At 56.2% G+C, this 21,906-nt stretch overlaps 2 pseudogenes; both read left to right on the forward strand.

The window, feature by feature from the left end:
• Window positions 1–3,866: 3,866 nt before the first annotated feature.
• LOC146857796 (18S ribosomal RNA) lies at window positions 3,867–5,663 on the forward strand (annotated as a pseudogene).
• A 6,619-nt stretch (window positions 5,664–12,282) lies between these two features.
• On the forward strand, window positions 12,283–12,439 carry LOC146857797 (5.8S ribosomal RNA; annotated as a pseudogene).
• The last annotated feature ends 9,467 nt before the right edge of the window (window positions 12,440–21,906 follow it).

Consider the following 21,906-nt stretch of genomic DNA (forward strand, 5'->3'; position numbering starts at 1 on the left):
CTGGGGTTTGGGAGCCCCCATCGCTATGGCTCGGCTCGGGCAGATGGGAGTCCTTTCGGTCCCGGCCATCTGGTCGCACGCAATGCTTTTCAATGGGGCGACCAGATGACCGGGCTGCCCTGGAAGTCCCGATGGGGGCTCATTTGCCTCCCGGATCCCAGCCAGGACTCCAGGAGGTCGGGCACGTTCGCGCCCAGGGATCCCCGAGTCTCGCGGTGCGCACGGGTTCCAAGAAAGAGGGGTAGCTTTCCTCTGGATTAGTAGGAGCAGGGTATGCCGGGACACCACTCCAGGACTGGCGGTTCTTTGCCGGGTACCAGATGGGCTATGCCCGGGCAACACATCCCAGGCGTCCGTGGCCCCCTCCTTCGGCAGCCCGCAGCGTGGCAAAGTGCCCAGGATGGGCTCCATGGGTCCCAGGCAGCCCTCCCACCGGCGTGCAGGCCCCGAGAGCTCCTGCGGGCCTCCATGTGCCTGAGGCCAAACCGGGGTCTCTGAGCCCCCGAGCCCTGCTAGGGCAGTCGGGAGCTCTACCGGGAAGGCTCGGCGCGGGCAGATGGGAGTCCTTTCGGTCCCGGTCATCTGGTCGCACCTTTCCCCTCGGCCATCTGGTCGAACGCAATGCTTTCCAATGGGTCGACCAGATGGTCGGGCCACCCTGGAAGTCCCGATGGGGGCCCATTCGCCTCCCCGATCCCAGCCAGGGCTCCAGGAGGTCAGGCGCCTCCGCGCCTGGGTCCCCTCTGTTACTCGGTGCACAGAAAGAGGGGTGGCTTTCCTCCGGATTACTAAGGGCAGGGTATGCCGGAACACCCCTCCCGGGCTGGCAGTTCTCTGCCGGGGACCAGATGGGCTATGCCTGGGCAACACCTCCCAGGCATCCGGGGCTCCCTCCTCCGGCCCACGGCATGGCAAAGTGCCTGGGATGGGCTCCAAGGGTCCCGGGCAGTCCACTCCCGGGCATCTGGGCCAAAGAGCTCCGGTGGTCCTCCCCGTGCCTGAGGCCCAGCCGGGGTCACCGAGCCCCTGGGAAGCGGAGCCCCCGAGCCCTGCGTGGGCAGGCGGAAGCCCTACCGCGAAGGTTCGGGCAGGCAGATGGGAGTCCTTTCGGTCCCGGCCATCTGGGCGCACCTTTCCCCTTGGCCATCTGGTCGCACACAATGCTTTCCAATGGGGCGACCAGATGGTCGGGCTGCCCTGGAAGTCCCGATGAGGGCTCATTTGCCTCCCCGATCCCAGCGAGGGCTCCAGGAGGTCGGGCGCGTCCGCGCCTAGGGTCCCCTCAGTCTTGCGGTGCGCTCAGGTTACCAGAAAGGGGGGTAGCCTTCCTCCGGATTGCTAGGGCCAAGGTACTCTGGGACCCCTCTCGGCCTCAGCCGGCAGCTGGACGGGCCAGGACGCCACCCGAGCCCTGGGTCCGTCCTTGGGCCTGCCGCGTGGCAGGCTGCCCTAGATGGGGTCCGGCGGGCCCGGGGAGCCTCTCCCTGCCGGCTGGGTCCAAGGGCCCTGGGTCGGGCAGCCTCCACACCCCAGGCTCCGTCCTGCTGCGTGGCCGGGTGCCCGAACAAGGTCCCGCAGGCCCAGGGAGGCTACCCCTTTGGCTCTGGGCCTGGGAGCCCCGGCTGGGTCCAGGGGCCCGCCGGGCCCCGGCTCAGGTGTTCCAGACCTGGGCCCCGTCCCCTGGCCTGCTGCCCTGCCACAGGCCCAGAATGGGGTTCCATCTTGCCCGGGGAGCCTCTCCTTGCTCGGCTGGGTTCAGGGGCTCCCTGTGGTCCCGGGGAGGGTGGCCTCCCCACCCCGGGCTCCATCCTCAGTCCTGCCGCGTGGCAGGGTGCCTGGGATGGTGTCTGGCGGGCCTGGTGAGGCGTGTCCAGAGGGCCTGGAGAGGCTTCCCCTGCGCCTCCAGGCCTGGGAGCCCCAGCTGGGTCCAAGGGCCCCGTCGGGCACTGGGTCGGGTGCTCCCGCCCTGGGCCCAGTCTGCCGGCCCACCAAAGGCCTGGGACGGAGTTCTCTCATGCCCGGGGAGCCTCCCCCTGCTCAGCTGGGTTCAGCGGCTCCCAGGGGTACCGGGGATGGCGGCCTCCCCACCCCGGGGTCAGTCCTCGGTCCTGCCGCGTGGCAGGGTGCACGGGACGGGGTCCGGCTGGCCCGGGGAGGATTCCCCTGCGCCTCTGGGCTTGGGAGCCCCGGCTGGGTCCAGGGGCCCTGCTAGGCCCTGGGTCGGGTGCTCCGGCCCTGGACCCCGTCCCCTGGTCTGCTGCTCCACCAGGGGCCCAGGACAGGGGTCCGTTGGTCCCGTAGAGGCCTTCCCTGCTTGTCAAGGTGTCCGCGGTCTCTGGGCCCGGCGGGTCCCCCTCACAGCCTCCATGGCTTGGGCCCTGGGCCTCTGGTCCCCATGCCCCAGCACCCGCTCACTCACTCACTCTTTCGTGGGGGCACAGAGCAACCAGATGGCTTCCCTTTCGTGCTCGGCCATCTGGTCGCACCTATCCCCTCGGCCATCTGGTCGCACGCAATACTTTCCTAAGGGGTGACCAGATGGCCGGGCTTCCCTGGAAGTCCAGATAAGGGCTCATTTGCCTCCCCGATCCCTGCCAGGGCTCCAGGAGGTCGGGTACTTTCAGGCCTTGGGTCCCCTCTGTCACCTCGTGTGCACGGATTCCAAGAAAGCGGGGTAATTTTCCTCCGAATTACTAGGGAGATGGTCAATCAGACCTATGTGAGGTCCGGCGATTCTGAAACAGGGGAAGGCAGCACCCGGCCCGCCCGCCGGGGCCACCAGGGGACCGGGTTCGCACCTGCCTCTCAGCCCCTTCCCGATGGTCCTTTTCTCTGAGTTTGCTCCGTCAGACCTTCGTGAGGTCCGGCGATGCAGAGACAGGGGGAGGCAGCACCCGGGCGCGCCCGCCGGGGGCCTGGGTATGCACCTGCCTCTCAGCCCCTTCCCGATGGTCCTTTTCTCAGAGTTTGCTCAGTCAGACCTTCGTGAGGTCCGGCGATGCGGAGACGGGGGAAAACAGCACCCGGGCCCGCCTGCTGGGGCCCCCAGGGGCCTGGGTACGCACCTGCCTCAAAGCCCCTTCCCGATGGTCCTTTTTCTCTGAGTTTGCTCAGTCAGACCTCCGTGAGGTGCGGCGATGCTGAGACGGGGGAAGGCAGCACTCGGGCCTGCACGTCGGGCCCCCAGGGGCCCGGGTATGCACCTGCCTCTCAGCCCCTTCCCGATAGTCCTTTTTGTCTGAGTTTGCTCAGTCAGATCACCGTGAGGTCCGGCGAGTCTGCTTGCCCTGGGAGCAGGCAGGGATGCTAAGCCAGCATATCCCCTGCGCAGGTTGGCCTGCCAAGAGGATGCCCCAGCCGTACTCTGATCGATTGGGCACTCTCGGTCCGTTTAGGGATGGACTGCTTGGCCAGCCTCGGCTGTTTCAAGCAAAGCGCTTCCACCGCGCATGGACGTCTGACTCTAGGACCTGCCGCCTGGCGGGAAGCCCTTCACCCTACCCAGCAGAGTGAAGGCCGAGCGGCCCCAGAAGCTCGTGCCCCACCAGAAGGGGTCGGGTGGCGCCAGGCCCTTGGATGCTGCTGCCCAGCAGGTCTGAAGGCACCGTGCGCCACGCTGTCACCCCTCTCAGCCCAGCACATTTCCACAGCAGCTCAGAATGACCGTTTCGAGGGGTGCCGCCAGGCTCCGGCACCCCTGCGTCTCGCTCAGGCTGCGCCTCAGCCTGCCTCTCCCTCACGGGGGAGACGGCTGGGCCTGCCAGTGCCCATGCGACCGCACCTCTCCACACCCTTCCAGTGAGCCCTCCCACCCAGGCCGGTGGGCTCCTTCCCCTGGCAGGCTCCCGAGAGATGGAGGGGTGCGCTACCTGGTTGATATGCCAATAGCATATGCTTGTCTCAAAGATTAAGCCATGCACGTGTAAGTACACACGGCTGGTACAGTGAAACTGTGAATGGCTCATTAAATCAGTTATGGTTCCTTTGATCGCTCAACCTGTTACTTGGATAACTGTGGTAATTCTAGAGCTTATGCATGCCGACGAGCGCTGACCTCCCGGGATGAGTGCATTTATCAGCCCAAGACCAATCCGGGCTCGCCCGGCCGCTTTGGTGACTCTAGATAACCTCGGGCCGATTGCACGTCCCTGTGACGGCAACGATACATTCGGATGTCTGCCCTATCAACTTTCAATGGTACTTCCTGTGCCTACCATGGTGACCACGGGTAACGGGGAATCAGGGTTCGATTCCAGAGAGGGAGCCTGAGAAACGGCTCCCACATCCAAGGAAGGCAGCAAGCGCGCAAATTACGGACTCCCGACTCGGGGAGGTAGTGACGAAAAATAACAATACAGGAATCTTTTGAGGCCCTGTAATTGGAATGAGTACACTTTAAATCCTTTAACAACGATCCATTGGAGAGCAAGTCTGGTGCCAGCAGCCATGGTAATTCCAGCTCCAATAGCGTATAATAAAGTTGCTGCAGTTAAAAAGCTCGTAGTTGAATCTCGGGATCGAGCTGTCGGTCCGCCGCAAGGCGAGCTACCGCCTGTCCCAGCCCCTGCCTCTCAGCGCTCCCTTGATGCTCTGGCCTGAGTGTCCTAGGGGTCCGAAGCATTTATTTTGAAGAAATTAGAGTGTTCAAAGCAGGCCGGTCGCCTGAATACTTCAGCTAGGAATAATGGAATAGGACTCCGGTTCTATTTTGTTGGTTTCGGAACTGGGGCAATGATTAAGAGGGACGGCCGGGGGCATTCGTATTGTGCCGCTAGAGGTGAAATTCTTGGACCAGCGCAAGACGAACCAAAGTGAAAGCATTTGCCAAGAATGTTTTCATTAATCACGAATGAAAGCCGGAGGTTCGAAGACGATCAGGTACCGTCGTAGTTCGTAGTTCCGACCATAAACTATGCCGACTAGTGATCCGACGGCGTTATTCCCATGACCCGCCAAGCAGCTTCCGGGAAACCAAACCCTTTGGGTTCCGGTGGAGGTGGGGGGGGTGGATTTGAGGATGGTTGCGAAGCTTAAACTTAAGGAATTGACGGAAGGGCACCACCAGGAGTGGAGCCTGCGGTTTAATTTGACAACACGGGAAACTTCACCCGGCCCGGACACGGTAAGGATTGACAGATTGATAGCTCTTTCTCGATTCTGTGGCTGGTGGTGCATGACCATTCTTAGTTGGTGGAGCGATTTGTCTGGTTAATTCCGATAACGAACGAGACTCCTCCATGCTAACTAGTTACGCGACCCCCAGCGGTCGGCATCCAACTTCTTAGAGAGACAAGTGGCGTTCAGCCACACGAAATCGAGAAATAACAGGTCAGTAATGAACTTAAATGTCCGGGGCTGAACGTGCGCCGACAGGTGCGGGTAACCCGCGGAACCCCGTTTGTGATAGGGATTGCAATTATTTCCCATGAACAAGGAATTCCCAGTAAGTGCGGGTCATAAGCTTGCATTGATTAAGTCCCTGCCCATTGTACACACCGCCCGTCGCTACTACCGATTGGATGGTTTAGTAAGGTCCTCTGATTGGCCCCGCTGGGTCGGCAACGGCCCTGGCGGAGCGCCGAGAAGACGATCAAACTTGACTTTCTAGAGGAAGTAAAAGTCGTAACAAGGTTTCCGTAGGTGAACCTGCGGAAAGATCATCAACGGCGGAGCGGCCCGAGCGACCGACGGCGCCAGCCCAAAGCCTTCGGCCGCCTCCTGCAAGCATGCACCGTAGGCACAGGGAACGGCCCTGCCCTGGCGCGCCCCGGCCGGTGGAGCGGTCTGCTGCCACATGGGGCGCTCGGGTGAGGGATGGGGGGCAGCCCCTATCCCCTGTCCCTCTCTGAGACGGAACCCAAGCTCACCCAGCACATCTCCCCCAGCGGTGGGGGGGGGGGACCGAATGGCAGTGCAATCCCTTGTGGGTACCACCCCTCCCTCGAAATGGCCCTGGCGGCTGGGCCCTCCTGCACCTGAGTCCCGGCCTGCCCGGGTTCCCGCTGACCGAGGAGCGTCCCTTCTCGTGCGGCAGGGTGGCCTGGAAGAGAAGGGGCCAAGGGCCTGCGAGGGGACCCCAGCTCCTCTCGGTTGGAGGCGTGTGGGATGAGGAGCCGCCTGGCTCTTCCCTTCTGGCACCTCCGACCCAGGCGAGGGTGGTGGTGGGCTGATCGCTAGCCCGCTGGCACAGCTCGGGGCCGCCCGGCGACGGGCGGCTGATGTGCAGGTGGGGTGACCCTCCCTCGTTGCCAGGTACCCGGTTTGACCCGGTCCCATGTGGCCAGGCTGAGGGGTTTGAAGACTTGTGTGGTCCCTCCTGGGTTACCCTGGGAGGGATCGGCAGCTGCAGGGCTGCCTGCTCCCGTCGCTCCGGGAGCCCCCTCCCTCGCCCCCATGGGTAGGCTGGGCCGGTCTTGTGGAGTGCCTTATGTGCGTGGATGAGGAGCTTGAAGGATATCCTCTTGCTGACGGGGAGCCAGTGCAGGTCCCTCAGGTGGGGGGTGATATGGCTGTGGCGTGGTACGTCGAGGATCAGTCATGCAGAGGCATTTTGGATGCGTTGTAGTCGTTTGATGAGCTTGGTCGGGGCTCCCGCATAGAGGGCGTTTCCGTAGTCGAGTCTGCTGCTGACAAGGGTCTGGGTGACGGTCTATCTTGGATCTGTCGGGATCCATCTGTAGATCTTGTTGAAGCAGGAGGAGGAGACGGCGTTGACCTGCTTGGTCATTGAGAGCGTTGAGTCGAGGATGATTCCCAGGTTGCGTGCGTGGTCGGTGGGTGTCGGGGCTGCTCCCAGTCCCGTCAGCCACCAGGAGTCGTCCCAGGCTGAAGGGTTGGATTAGAGGATGAGGACCTACGTCTTGTCCGAGTTCAGCTTCAGACGGCTGGTCTTCATCCAGTCGGCGACGGCCTTCATTCCTTCGTGGAGGTTGGCTTTGGCTGTGATGGGGTCCTTGGTGAGGGAGAGGATCAGTCGAGTGTCGTCGGCGTAGGAGATTATGTTGAGGTCGTGCTGGCGGGCGACATGCGCAAGCGGGGCCATGTAAATGTTGAACAGTGTTGGGCTGAGGGAGGATCCCTGGGGTACGCCGCAGATGATCTCGGAGGCTTCGGACCGGAATGAGGGGGGAGGCGGACGCTCTGGGTTCTGCCGGAGAGTGGTCCATTCCAGCGCCTTGTCTCGGATCCCTGCAGTGTGGAGGCGTGCGCGTAATGTGTGGTGGCAGACGGTGTCGAAGGCGGCGGAGAGGTCTAGGAGGATTTGTGCTGCGGTCTCGCCGTTGTCCAGCAGGGTCCTGTCGTCGTCGGTGGCGGCGATGAGGGCGGTCTCGGTGCTGAGGTTGCTGCGGAACCCTGACTGGGAAGGGTCCAGGATTCTATTTTCTTCGGGTTAGCTGCCTGTTGACAATTTTCTCGATGACCTTGGCCGGGAAGGGGAGCAGAGAGATGGGCCGGAAGTTCTTGAGGTTTCTTGGATCAGCCTTGGGTTTTTTCAGTAGGGCGTTGATCTCGGCGTGTTTCCAGCTCTCTGGGAAGGTCGCGGTCTCGAGGGAGAGATTGAGGACATTGCGCAGGTGGGGTGCGATGGAGCTGCTTGCTTTGTTGAAGACGTGGTGCGGGAAAGGATCTGACGGAGAGCTTGTGCTCATGGTCTTGATGGCGTCATCGATGCTCACGTTGGCCCCGGCTAGCAGGGGGTTGTGGTCGATGGTGTGCGGAGGGTCTGTTGTGTTGCTGTCTGTTGGGTCTGTCTGGGTGTTGAAGCGGTCGTGGATGTCTGCTATCTTGCGGTGGAAGAAGGTGGCGAGGGAGTCGCACAGGGCTTGTGACGGCGGGATGTCTGTGTTGGAGCTGGGGTTGGAGAGTTCCTTCACGATGTTGAAGAGCTCCTTGCTATTGTGTGCGTTGTTGACGAGGCTGTCTTTGAACGAGGTTCTCTTACCGGCCCTGATGAGGTGGTGGTGGTGGTTACGGATGGCGTCCTTGTGTGCTGCGCGGTTGTCCGGAGTTTGTTCGCTGTGCCATTTCTTCTCTAGTTTCCGGCAGGCTTGCTTGGAGGCTAGGAGTTCTGGGGTGAACCAGCTGGCCCTCTTGCTGGTGTGTCTGTGGGGGGTTTCTTCAGCGGGGCGAGGGTGTTGGCGCAGTCTTCCAGTGTCTAAGGTCGCCACTCTTGAGGCTTGAGCCGAGAGTGTTAGGGAAGTGATCACTGCTTTGCGTGTCAATCTGTCGAGTGTTTTACATAAATAGATAGCGTTTTTTAAACTGTACTTTTTATTGTGTTCTCATGCTGACTTGGGGCTATTGATTACGGGCTTCTTAACTGCTTTTATTTTGCTTCCTGTTTTTATCTGTTCTTAAATCAGTGTGCTGTGCTGCTAACATTAAGGTTTCACCTGATTCCCTCCCGACGCGGCCGCCATCTTGGGTGTAGTGCAGGGAGCAGTTCTAGCGTCTGCCTCCCTCGCGCTATATCTAGGGCGATGGCGCGAACGCGCCGGCGGCGCGCCAAAGGCAAGCCCATCTGCGCCCGTCCGCGGCCGACCGGGGCCATACCCCCTGGCTCTCCAGCCCGGCAGCACATAGACAGGATATACACTATACAAAACAAAAACTTTTATCTCTATGCCCAATACCTAAAGATGGTTGCTTCCATACAGTGCAGGCGGACGCTTCACCCTTCGTCTGCAAAAATTGCAAAAGTACTTTCCAACTTCCGCTAAAGGAAAAGCGGACGACAGCCAAGCTAAAAATGTTGCTACTAAACTGTAGATCTCTGAAAAAACATAAAATGGAAATACATGATCTATTGACAGAGTCGTCCAGATGTTCTATTTCTCACCGAGACATGGCTTGACGAAACCTCGTCGCCCGAAATTCTGGAAGCCACCCCTTCTGGCTACTGTATACTCAGATTAGACAGACAAAATCAGAGAGGAGGGGGGCTTGCTCTTTTGCATAAAGCAGATTTAGAATGTACCCTATTGAAGGCTTCGCTACCTAACAGCGAGGGAGGTTTTTTTGCAATAAAGCAGGGACCAAAAATATCATTAACGGGCTACTTATATACCGCCCGCCCGGAGGGGCAGCTCAGTACGGCGACCAACTCATAGAACGGATCACCCAGCCAGCACTACGATATAAAAAATGTCTCATTTTAGGTGATCTTAACCTCCATTTCGACACTGCGGATTGCAGGGAGGCACAAGATGTGGCAGAAGCACTGAAAGCCCTGGAACTCAACCTACAATCCAACTCCCCCACGCACCAACAAGGCCATCTTTTAGATCCTATCTTTGCCAATTGGGAGGGTGTTAAGGTCTCTCCCCCGATCAAGATTATCTGGTCAGACCACTTTATAGTCCCGTTTGAAATAGAAGATACTTCTTCAGAATCCAGAACTAACAAACCCCTATCCCAGAAACGTAGAGACTGGAAAAAATTTAATCAGGAAACATTTAAACTTGCTCTACTCGAAAAGTCCCCACCCCCTAGTAATACCTTACAGGAGGCATGGAATAACTATGAAACATGGGTGTCCATCGCGTTAGACACGGTAGCACCCTGGACACACAAACCGCCCGCAAGACATACTAAAACTGCCCCCTGGTTCTCTGAGGAACTCAAAATAGTTAGATGTAAAAATCTGGAAAGACAATAGAGGAAAAACTACAACCATAAAAGCAAGCTACTTTATAGAACAGAACTTAATAAATATCATAAACTGATAAGAACAGTGAAAGGCGCCAACTTTAAGAGTAGAATAGAATCCGCCGACAATCCCACCAGAGAACTCTTCACCATCTATAAAGAGCTAACGGTCCCGGCCAGACTCGAAGCGCAAGACACCTACTCCAGCGAGCTATGTGACTCCATAGCTGATTATTTTGTTGGCAAGGTTGATAAAATACATACCACTTTCACAAACAACAGTGACGTCTCTAGCAAACAAGTGGAAGCCATAAACAACTCTACCATCAGACCCCGTCTAACACATTTTAAAGTACCCAAAAGACAGGAACTGCTGACCATTGCTTACAGCATACAATCTGGCTGTCCCTGTGACGTGTGTCCCCCCAAACGCTGTAAGGGAGTCTTGGATAGCATGATTGATCAGATCACTTTTATTGCTAACCTCTCCTTCCAAGAATGCCATGTGCTTGATGCATGGAAAACAGCCCAGGTCATCCCACTGAAAAAAAAACCTAACACCCACATTTCCCAACTTCAAAATCTTCGTCCCTTCTTCCCTTTTGCTCGAAAATCTTGGAAAAAGTGGTCAACGGCCAACTTATGACCTATCTAGAGGAAGAATCCCAATCGGGGTTCAGAGCTGGCTACTCGACGGAATCAGCCGTCCTCTACTCCACCGAATGCCTTAGACAGATGGCGGATGAAGGCCAGACAGCAGCGTTGGTTCTACTAGACCTTAGTGCAGCTTTTGACACCGTGATGCACACAACGCTGCTGTCTCGCCTCTCGGACATGGGAGTGAAGGGATCCGCCCTTGCCTGGATAAAATCCACCCTAGATAACAGGAGTTTTCAAATGCACTGCCCCCCTTTTAAATCTTCCCCTCGCAAGCTGACCCATGGGGTTCCACAAGGCTCCAGTTTGAGCCCCACCTTGTTCAACCTTTATATGGAACCCCTAGCCCATATTGCTGAAACCTTCGGGGTGGATATTGTCACCTATGCTGACGGAGGGGGATCTGTTGGGTGCGGTGGTGTGTGGTGGGTTTCTGGAAGGTGAAGTGGATGCAGTGGTGGTCGGTCCAGAGGAGTTCGGTGGTGTGGCTGACAGACGTGCAGGCTTGAGGAGAAGACTGGGTTGAGCATGTGGCCGGCGGAGTGGGTGGGCGTTGTGACGAGTTACTTTAGTCCGAGGTTGGCGAGGTTATCGATCAGGGTTGTGGAGTTGTTGTCGTTGTTCTCAAGGTGAAAGTACAAGTGTCTGAGGAGGATGTAGTCGGTGGAGGTCAGGGCGTGCGTGCTGATGAAGTGGGCGATGGAGTCACTGAACTGGGAGCAGGGTCCGGGGGGTCGGTAGACGAGGGTGCCTCTGAGGGTGGAGTTGGTGTCTGTGTGGATCTGGAAGTGCATGTGTTCGTCGGTGCTAGTCACGACCCTGATGCGGTTCTTGTGGACGATGGCGATTCCTCCTCCGACTCCGTTGGTGCGGTCTCGGCGGGTGATCTTGTAGCAGTCTGGGATGGCTATGGCGATGTCGCGTGCGGAGTCGTCGTTCAACCAGGTCTCTGTCAGGAAGGTGACGTCCGGGGACGTTGTGTCGAGCAGGTCCCAGAGCTCGACGGCGTGTTTGCGCATGGAGCGGGTGTTCAGTAGTATGCATCGCAGGTGGGTGCGGTCATTCTTGGCGGGTGGTTGGTTGGTTCTGAGGCTGGTGTAGCTGCAGTTCCGGCAGGTGAAGGGACAGTGTGTGCGTTTCGGGGCAGCCTTGAAGCAGGTGTGGGTCCGTCCGGGGTTGAGGGCGTAGAGTGTGCTGGCATCGTAGCGGCGGCAGTCGTGGCGGGAGCGGGGGGCCAGGGGTTCTGGCGCAGACGGGCATGCCTTAGGCGCGCCTTCGGCGCGGCCCGCGCAGCGGCCGGCATATATGGGGAGGTGGGAGGGAGCAGCAGGGAGGGGGGGCAGCAAATGGGCAGTGGGTAGTCAGGGGGCGGGGCCGCAGGGGACTCAGAGGCGGGGGCGATTAGGGACTGGAAAAAGGGCACAGAATAGGGCAAAAGGGCACAAAAAAAATCAAAAAATGAGTGGCACAGAAGGGGCACAAAAATGAGGGGGAAACGAATGGCACAGGAGGCAAAAGGCACAGAAATCAATAAAAAATGAGTGGCACAGAAGGGGCACAAAAACGATGGGGTAACAAGAGGCACAAAAAGCAAAGGGCACAGAAGTCAGTGAAAAACGAGTGGCACAGAAGGCAAAAAGGACACAAATACCGGGCAGCTGGGAAACAGAAGGCAAAAGCGGGCAGCAAGGCACGGGGGCAGCGAGGGGACCAGAAGGGAAAAACCAGGCAGAGGGACACAGGGCAGCGAGGGGTACAGAAAGGAAAACCGGGAAGAGACACGGGGACAGTGAGGGGTACAGATGTAAAGAAAACGGGCAAGGACCACATGCAGGCAGCGGGGGAAGACAGACAACAGCGGTCACAGACACAACTAAGAAAATACAGGCAATACAGTAAAACAGTAGGCGGAAGATGAACAAACTTACGATTCCTCAGCAATGGCAGCTGGGGCAGGGACACAGGTGGAGCTGTGCGGAGGGGGAGCGACCGACCTGGTGGGTCAAGAGACGCCCATGAAGAACACAGCAAGCTGCGAGAATTAGTGTGAATTGCAGGACACATTGATCATCGACACTTCGAACGCACCTTGCGGCCCCGGGTTCCTCCCGGCGCTACGCCTGTCTGAGGGTCGCTCGATCGTCAATCGCCCCGGGGCTTCCCTGGGACACTGCTGGGGCCGTCACAGGGTGAGCTCCGCTTCCCATTCATCCCCTCACAAGGTCAGACCCCCCGATCGCCCGTGGCAGGGTCCCTCGCCGGTTCCTGCCGTGGAGGTATGCCGCCGGCACGCCTCGCCCTGAGAATGAGTCTGACAACCGGCCTGCCCCGGGACCGTCCCTGGGCGCCTGGCTGCGTGCCGCGCGTGGCCTTCTGTGGTATCCCACTGGCTGGCCACGCGCACGTGCCTCGGCCACCCTCCTCTGCAGGCGGCTTCACGGCGAGGGCGAAACCCCTCCAGATGCAATCTGGGGAACGAGGGCGTGTGCTCCCCGGCGTCGCTCAAAGGGCCCCAAGTCGTTCTGATCAAGGCTCACCCCGCAGACGGTGTTAGGCCGGTAGCGGCACCCGGCTCGCTGGGATCGGATCTTCTCGGAGTCGGGTTGCTTCGGAATGCAGCCCAAAGTGGGTGGTAAACTCCATCTAAGGCTAAATACAGGCACGAGACCGATAGCCAACAAGTACCGGAAGAGAAAGTTGAAAAGAACTTTGAAGAGAGAGTTCAAGAGGGCGTGAACCCGCCGAGAGGTAAACGGATGGGGTCCGTGCAGTCCACTCGGAGGATTCAACACGGCGGGAAGGTCGGTGGCCCAGTAGTTCCAGATCCCCTCCGTGGGACCGGCACCTAGGTCCTACCTGGCCCCCACAGGGCGCATTTCCTCTGTGGTGGTGTGCCATGACCGGCTCCGGGTCAGCTGGGAAGGCTTTGGGGTGGCGGGTGGCAGGTGGCCCTCCGCTCCGGTGGAGGGTGTTACATCCCCACTGGCAGCAGCTTCGCCGTGTCCATGGGCCGAGGGAGATTCGACTGCCTCCGTGCCCTCCCCCGGGATCGGAAGATGGGACTGGGCCTTTGGAAGCTGGGACTGGGGCTCGTGCTCTGTCCGGCGGGCCCCAGGATGCGGGTACCCCCGTCCTGCAAGCCAGCCAAGCATCCGGGCCCTGGGGACGGGGGTCCACCGGGGCCCAGGGAGGCTCTTCCCGGCCTGGCTGCTTTCAGAAGCAGGGACCGGCCCAGGGAGCAGGGGTGGCTGTCTTTATCTGCTACGCTGGCGGAGCGGAGTTTTCTGCCCACCCCTATACGACCCTGTGGTGCGGGAGCCCCCGTCCTGCGGCCTGGCGAGGGCCTCGGTACCCGTGACGGGGTCCATCAGGCCAAGGGAGGCTCCCTCGAGCTGGTTGACTTCAGAAGCAGGGACTGGGCCAGGTGGCTGGCTAAGTCCTTTCCACTGCGTAGTTTGGTTAGGGCTGGGCGGAATTGGCGTAGCGACACTACGCAGAATTTTTGAAAAAAATGTGTGGAAAACGAGCGCACATCTTGAGGGTCCGTGTGCCCGGGACAGGGGTCACTCATGCCTGGGCAGGCTCCCCGATCTCTCCAACCTGGCTGGGTTGAGAAGCAGGGACCGGCCCCAGTGCCTGGGTTTCTGTCAGGGCCTGAGGTTTGGGAGCCCCCGTCCTGCCAAGTGTCCCTCTGCCCGGGACACGGGTCCCTGGTGCAGAGCCCCAGAGACCTGTAAGGGCCGGCAGGATCCCTACCGCTATGGCTCGGCTCAGGCATGCAGATAAAAGTCCTTTCGGTCCCGGACATCTGGTTGCACCAATCCCCTCGGCCATCTGGTGGCACGCAATGCTTTCCAATGGGCGACCAGATGGCCGGGCAACCCTGGAAGTCCCGATGGGGGCTAATTCGCCTCCCCGATCCCAGCTAGGGCTCCAGGAGGTCAGTAGGTAAGTAACTTGTTCTGATGGATACATCTGCCTGTGGATTCCTCTCTTTTTAATTGAATCCCCAAGCAGTCCCCGCTCCTGGTGGAGGGTGCCCGCCTAACTACACCAAAAAATCTTGCAGCACAGAACATGCATAGTGGCCGTCCCTCCTCACCGCTGAGTCTAAGCAAAACTGCTTCGCGAAAGTGTGGAGGGAGGCCCAAGTTGTCGCCTTGCCTACCACAGGGACACCTCTAGCTAAAGCCGAAGAAGACGACTTCGTGCTGGTAGAATGAGCTCAAATAACTTCAGGCAGCTCCTTCTTGTCCAAGGCGTAGCAGATCTCGATCTCGAACAGTATCTAATGCACAACCCGGTTGTGCTAGGGAAAGCGAGAAACTCAGAATATCAGACAAATGGGCCTGCAAAGGATCATTCGATCGGTCTATCTCCACACCATTTAATAAACTTGGCCCACCTACTAGAATAAACCGATTTGGTGGAGTGTCTCCTGGACGATAAAATAACATCCACCACATCCGGTGGGACAGAGAAAGAACTCAGGCTGGCCTGTTCAATCTCCAGGAATGAAGGTGTAGGCTCTGGAGGTGGGGGTGTAGAACCTGCGGAGGTTGCAATGAGATGTAAAGGAGGTCTGTGTACCACACCATTCGCAGCCAATCCGGTCTTGGCGAATCTTCCTCAAAACTCGAGGAATCCAGGGTATGAACGGAAACGGGTAAAGAAGGTGTGAGCCCCAATCTAGTTGAAACGCGCCCCCCCAAAGCTTCCCGCATTGTATACTGGAGACTGCAGAACGATAGGCAGTGTGCGTTCTGTGAGTGGTAAACAGGTAAAACTGAGGAAACCCCCACATCCTGAGTATGTGAAGGACCACCTCTGGATGGAGACACCACTTGGGATCGGCCGAACACTGCCAACTGAGACTGTCCGCATGCACTTTCAGTTCCCTGGCCAGATGATTTGCGATCACACAAATGTTTGCAAAGAAGATATGACCCTACTCCTCCCTGTTAGTTGATGTACCACATCGCTGTAGTGTCGTCCGTCAGGACCTGAATCGACTGACCGGGAAGGGAGGGACGAAAGGCCTGGAGAGCCAAATGTATCACCCGCAATTACAGAAGATTGATGTGAAACAATCCTTTCTCTGGAGACGAAAGGCCTTTGACCTCCAAACTCCCCAGGTGAGCTCCCCACCCTAGAGTGGAGGCATCCGTTATCACAGTGGCCACTGCACAAGGAGGCTAAAACGGCTTCCCTTGAGACAGGTTGCCTGGAACACTCCACCACAACAGATCTGCTCCAGTGTTTTTGGAGATCCTGACCATCTCTGAGATCTCCGTTGTGTTGAAACTACTGCCTGCAGAGGCACCACTGGAGGGCTCTCATATGCCAACAGTATGCACAAAGCGAACAGACTGAGCACACGCAAGATCTTCAGGACTGGAACAGCCGCTCCTTTCTGAAAAAGTGGGATCATAGCCTGGATGTCTTGAATCCTCTGCAGATGCAGAAAGCCACGACTCACAGTAGTGTCCAGTACTGCCCCTATGAAAAGGTTGCGCTGAGAGGGCACCAGGTGAGATTCGGGTACATTTGTCTAAAACCTCAAGTTGAACAAGAGTTGTGTTGTTACTTGCAAATGATGCAACACCATCTCTGGTGACTTCATGTTGAGAAGCCAGTCGTCTAGATAAGGGAAAACAGTGACCCTCCTTATCTTCGGAGATGTGCTGCTACCACCATCATCACCTTTGTGAAGACCCAAGGTGCGGAAGTAAGACCGAATGGAAGGGCTGCAAACTGGTCGTGTTGAGAACCCACTGTAAAACGAAGATACTTCCGATGAGAATTCAGGATGAGAATGTGAAAATAACCATCCTGCAATGCGATCAACACCATCCAGTCTTCTTTCTGCAGCGCAAGAAGAACCTGAGCAAGGAACAACATCTTGAATTTCTCCCGTTAGAGGTAAAAATTCAAAATCCTGAGGTCTAGGATCAGCCTTAGGCGACAGTCCTTTTTGAATCGGGAAATACGTGGAGTAGCATCCCAGACCCCTTAAAGCTCTGGAACCACCTCAATCATACTTTTTTTTGCAGTAAAGACAGAACTTCCTGTTGGAGAAGCTGAAGGTGCACTTCCGAGCACATACCCTGATGGCCAGGAAAAGGAGGGGGTGGAGAGAGGGGGGGAGGGAGGGACTCCCGGAAGGGTAGGGTGTACCCATTCTCTATGATATTCAACACCCAGAGATCTGTAGTAACAGACCTCAAATGTAGAAAATGGGACACCTGTCCTCCCACGGGACAAACATGCTCTAGAATAGAGGAGCTAGAGCTGCTCCCCTGCGGTACCAACTGGAGGGGCAGAAGAGAAGGAGACTTGTTTTCGTGCTGCACCCCGTAAACAGCATCTGCCCTTACCCCTGTATAACCTGTGTAGGAAGGTAGGATCCTTCTGCATAGTTACCCCCACTTTGTGACTAGCGTTGCTATGTTTTCTGACTAGTCTGGCTGGGAACCTGCTCATCAGGACCTGTCTCTGTGCTTCTCCCCTAAATTGGACATGTGAGTACTTGGGTACACCCCAGATTGGCTACTGGTGTACCCTTGTAAGTTCCTAGTATATGGTACCAAGGTACCCTGGCATAGTTACACCAGGACCCCCCCCCCCCCCCATGGGCTGAAGCATGTATTATGCCACCCATGGGAGACCACTCGAATACTAACTTCTATTGGTCTCTACACTTAAAACCTATAAATCACCCCTAAGGCAGGCCTTTCAATCCTGAAGGTAGGGTGCTCGGTATAAGTGAGAGGGTACCCCTGCATGAGCAGGACACCCCTACAACCTTCGAAGTCCATTCTCCCGCATTGTAAGTGCATCAGTCATTACGAGATATAGAGTGGCACTGAGTCATTATACAATGGCTCTCTCTAAACTGGCTGTTAAGAACCCTGTCGTGTTTGTTATCAAACATGTTGGAATCATACCCCAACACCGTAAACAGTGTTGGAGGTATGATTCCATGCACTGTAAAGCTCCTCCGGCAGGCCCTCAGTGCTCCGGGTACCAGTCTTCTAGACCTGGACAGCAAACTATGGCTGCTGCCGATCAGTGACACGATTCTGCCCTATTGCTGATGAGCCAAGCTCGAGTATGGGCAGGCAGGACAATAGGTTTCCTGTCATAGGGATGTGTGACCATCTGCCAGAAAGGACTTAGTGTACTGGGACAGGGTGAGGGTGCTAGACTGCTTTGATTGGCACACTTGGTGCCCTCCTTGCATACTCCAGTTGAAACCTGTTCAGGGAGCCAATGGCTCCCGCTCTGGTGCGAAACTGGACAAAGGACATCGGAGTATACTCCCCACTGTCCAGCCCCTCCTCTAGGAGGGACCCCTGAATCGTCACAGCCCTTTCATTAAAGTACTTAAGAGCTTACCTGTGGGTGGGCCCCTAGGTTTGTCGAGGGCCGAGATTCAAATCCAAAACCACTTAAACTTCAACTGTCTGGGCACTTTGGACTTCACTTTGTGAACCGTGACTGCAACTGGAAAGGCTCATACTGCTCCTGGTCTCGTCCTCCTGCCAGTCTTCTGCAACGTCTGTGCTACATACATGTTCTTCACAGGGCCCGTGGACATCCAAGACACCTGAAGTAATCTCCATTGGAGATAAGGAGTCTCTCCCCTGCATCTGCCGGCACTGCAAAAAAACTGACCGGTCTGTTCCAGAGCTCCTACGGACTCCAAAAGGTTCAGCAACACAGGTGGTGATGCTGCAACTCCCTCGAGGTCTGCACTGTCGTCATCACAAGTTTGAAGCCAGTATCCCTAGTCTAAACCGCTGGAGCAGTACCCCTGTGCACCGCGTTAACTTTACATTGCCAAGGCTTCTTGACTCTTCACCAGAGATCTTCGGGCTCCCAGAATCTCCAGCCTCAAGCTTCTCCTGCATCCAATATCTTCGCCTGCACCACATCCTTTGCACCGTGGACCAGCATACTTTGGTGAGCTGCTAGAGGTTCTCCAGTGCCTTCGGCCTGTGGTTACTCTTGAAGGTCTTCTTTGGCTCCAGTGGACTCCCCTGCTTGCTCCGGCCTGCTCTGACTTACCTGATTGTGGTGAGTCACTTGGACCTTCCGGGTCCAAAAACTGCACCTTCTTTGATTACTACATTGGTTGCCGTTGCCAAGCCTTGTTAGTGCCCCTGTGGGACACTGACCCCCCTGGCTCTTGAAGTAGGACATGGGACCGCTTGTGAATGGCTCCTGATCTTCTACAGCATGCCTGGTGCGCACAGCTGTACCATCAACTCTGATGCATCCCAACATCAGTGGGCATTAGTCTTCCGTACCTTCTGGGCACTACTGAGTGGCATAGTCTCTGTCACCTCTGCTTGCAGGTACCTCTCAACTTAAATCCACCTTTGGGTTCCACCCACTTTCGTCATCTTCGCCAGTGGCATCTTTCCTAAAGTCCTCCATTATGGTTTACAGCGGTTTCCGTCGTCAATTAGCACCTATGCATCCAGCTTCCCTGGTGTAGGTATCCTGGTTCCTGGGGTATCCAAGGGTGGAGTGACTCTCCAACCTCCCATCCTCCACAGGGTGCCTTCAGGGTCTGCTGGGAAGAGTACTTCTTTAAAACTTTAACCGCAACCAACTTATTGACTTGTATTCAGAACGCAGTTGTGTTCCCACTCTGCACATGACCTCCGTGGGATTCCTAGATACTCACCTTGGGTGGTTCCTTGGGTCCCTGACTCTTCTACGTCTTCTGGATCAATTTTCAACTTAGGTCATGGTTCGCATTCCACTATTTTAGTATATGGTGGGTCTCACCCTGGAGACCATTGTGTATGTGTGCTACTTATGTGTACTATTATCAAAGTAGTGTGTGCATTGTGGCTATATCTCCAGGGTAGGAGATATTGCAATGTGTTAGTGAGTGTTTATAACACATTTCTATAATTACACTGTGTGGTTTCTTTTTCACTTAACCTACACCATAAGATTAAGTACTGGTAAAGCAAGCTGCTTTGCACTTCTTCTGGACTAAGCCTTAAGGCTGCTCTCCGCAGCTACCACTTAGAGAGCTTTCTAAGGTAGTCTTAGACAATTAAAATCACCATAAGGGTTGTCTGGATAAGTGCAGGGTGCTACATTTACCTAAGAGTGCACCATATTCTAAGCCAGCCTCTAACAACCTTTACAGGGTGTTTGCATGCTGTTGCAACTGCTGCTTGGCATGAAAGGATAAGGTCCTGCCAAAACCACGAAACTTGCGATATCCAAAGCCCCTGGATTGAGACTGGAGACCCAAAGATCTTGCTATGGCTCTGTCTTTAAAGTGCTGCAGCGCAGAGTCCGCCTTGGCCCCAAATAGAAGAGATCTGTTGAAAGGCAGGTCTAACAAGGTAGCTTGAACATCAGGGGAGAACCCCAAACCACATAACCAAGCGTGCTTCCTGGTCGCCACAGATGAACCCATCGCCCTGGCAACTGAGTCAGCAGTGTCCATACCAGATTATATGATCTGGCGGGCCGCAGCTTGAGCATCCCAAAAAAACCTCTGAAAAATGACCCTGAATGTCCTCCGTTAGTTTAAGGAGCACCTCCCTGGTCGAGTCCATAAGTGCTTGGATATAGCGATCCAAAAGGCAAGTAGTATTAGTTGACTTGAGAGCAATACTGCTTGAAGAGAACACCTTCTTTGTAGATTGCTCCATGCATTTGGACTCCCTATCTGCCGGTGTAGATGGGAACGACCCTGCAGACTGCTTCGATGAGCACGAAGCCTGGACAACCAAACTTTCCAGTGATGGATGAGAGGACAGGGAAGCAGGATTCCCTGGAGCCACCTTATACCTCCTCGCCACAGACCTGGACAACGCAGGAGCAGTCATCGGCTTCTGCCACACATCAAGGATGGGCTCAGTCAAAGCATCGTTGGAAGGGAGCAAAGGCTCCGAGACAGAAGAAGAGGAATGGAGCACCTCTGTCAAAATATTGAACTTAAATTCTGCTGTGGGCAGAATCAACTCCAGCAGATCTGCTGCTTTCATGATCCCAAAGTGATAAAAAGTCACCGCCTGCGTTGGAAGACCCTTGGAGACGAGAGTTCCCATTAAAGAGATGTATCCAGGCCACTAGCTTCCTAAAGACCTTAGAAATCCTAATCTCCCCTTACTCACCCTCATGTTGCTCCTGGTACTCCTCCTCTTCCATCAACCTCTGTGTTTCTCTTCTAGACATCATCCTTGGAACCGGCGGTAGAGGTGCCAGACGCAGCGCCGGTGACTTCGAGATCGGCGTTGAAGGAAGGTCTACCAGGACAGTAGCCGACGTCAGTTGAGGTCGAGTCAGCACCAGTTCGGAACAAGACGGCACCAGGGAAGATCCGCACAGGGGCACTTGCCCCTCCAGAGATTACACCGGCATAGAAAATCTCGGTGTCGGGAGAAGCCAACTCCCTGGAGCCATCGGCACAAAAGGCATGAGAGGTGCCTGAGGGAAATGAGGTGGCAAACCTCCCAGAGAGTATGACAGTGGACACATGGGGTGAACCGGCACACCAGTAGGGTTTGCTGCTCTAGCGAACAAGCCGAACATTGCATTCAGAAAATACAACTATCCGTACCCGGAGTCGGGAAGCAGGATACCCTGGATCTGGTACAGCAGGCTTTGAAACCGCTTGAGGCAGCACATTCGTCTCCAGATGTGGCGCTGGAGACATTGGAGCCACAGGTGGAGTGGTCGGTAACAGTGGAGGTGTTACTTCACTTGGCACCTGTGGAGTCACTGCTCTCGGAGCTGGAGACAGGGCCGGAGACACCTCAGGACAAGGAGTCGGAGAGACTTTGTCCTTCCGATGATGCCGTGGAGCTGAAGTCACCGACTTCGGCGTCACATCTTTTGACAAACGACACCGAGACCCGTGGCGCTGCTTCTTCTTATGCTTCCTCAACAACTTCGAGGTATGCGGAGTCGGTGACTTGGAACGGGACCTCGACCTTCTACAGCCCCTTTTTTATTTCTTGGCTTTGGCCAGGAACAATTTGGCTTCCCTCTCCTTCAATGCCTTGGGGTTCATGCGCCTGCATGACGAACAGTCCCTGACATCGTGGTCGGACGAAAGACCAAAATCGGTCATCATGAGGGTCAGTAATGGACATCTGAACCCCACATTTTCTGTATGGCTTAAAGTCATGGTTGCTGCTACAAAGATCTGAAGACTTGCAACAAAAACTCCCAAAAATGGAGAGCCCTGGAAAAATAACATTATGCGTCGACGGGCGTCAGCATGCCGACAAGGTCTTCTTATGGCTCTGATGAAGTTACGCGGAGTCGCGTACGGACCCGTTTCATTTTTTATGTCCTCGTCGATGTGGGAGAGCTGAGAAGAAAAGTTTCTGTGGAATGCTGCGCTTGGGGGTAATTCAAAAGGTGAGGGATCCACAGGCAGATGTATCCATCAGAAATCATCCGTCTCTCCACCATCATCTCTACCTTGAGGTGTCTTATGTAGGTTCAGAGCCAAAAATATGATGGAGCCACTGCTGGCTCGTCCACCCTGTTAAAGGCATAAGGTCAGAGTCAAGCTATGCACTGACCAGTTGCACTTTCATAATCTCATAGCGCAAT

The sequence above is a fragment of the Triturus cristatus genome, chromosome 3_2 (assembly GCF_964204655.1).
Source record: "Triturus cristatus chromosome 3_2, aTriCri1.1, whole genome shotgun sequence".
Taxonomy (NCBI): Eukaryota; Metazoa; Chordata; class Amphibia; order Caudata; family Salamandridae; genus Triturus; species Triturus cristatus.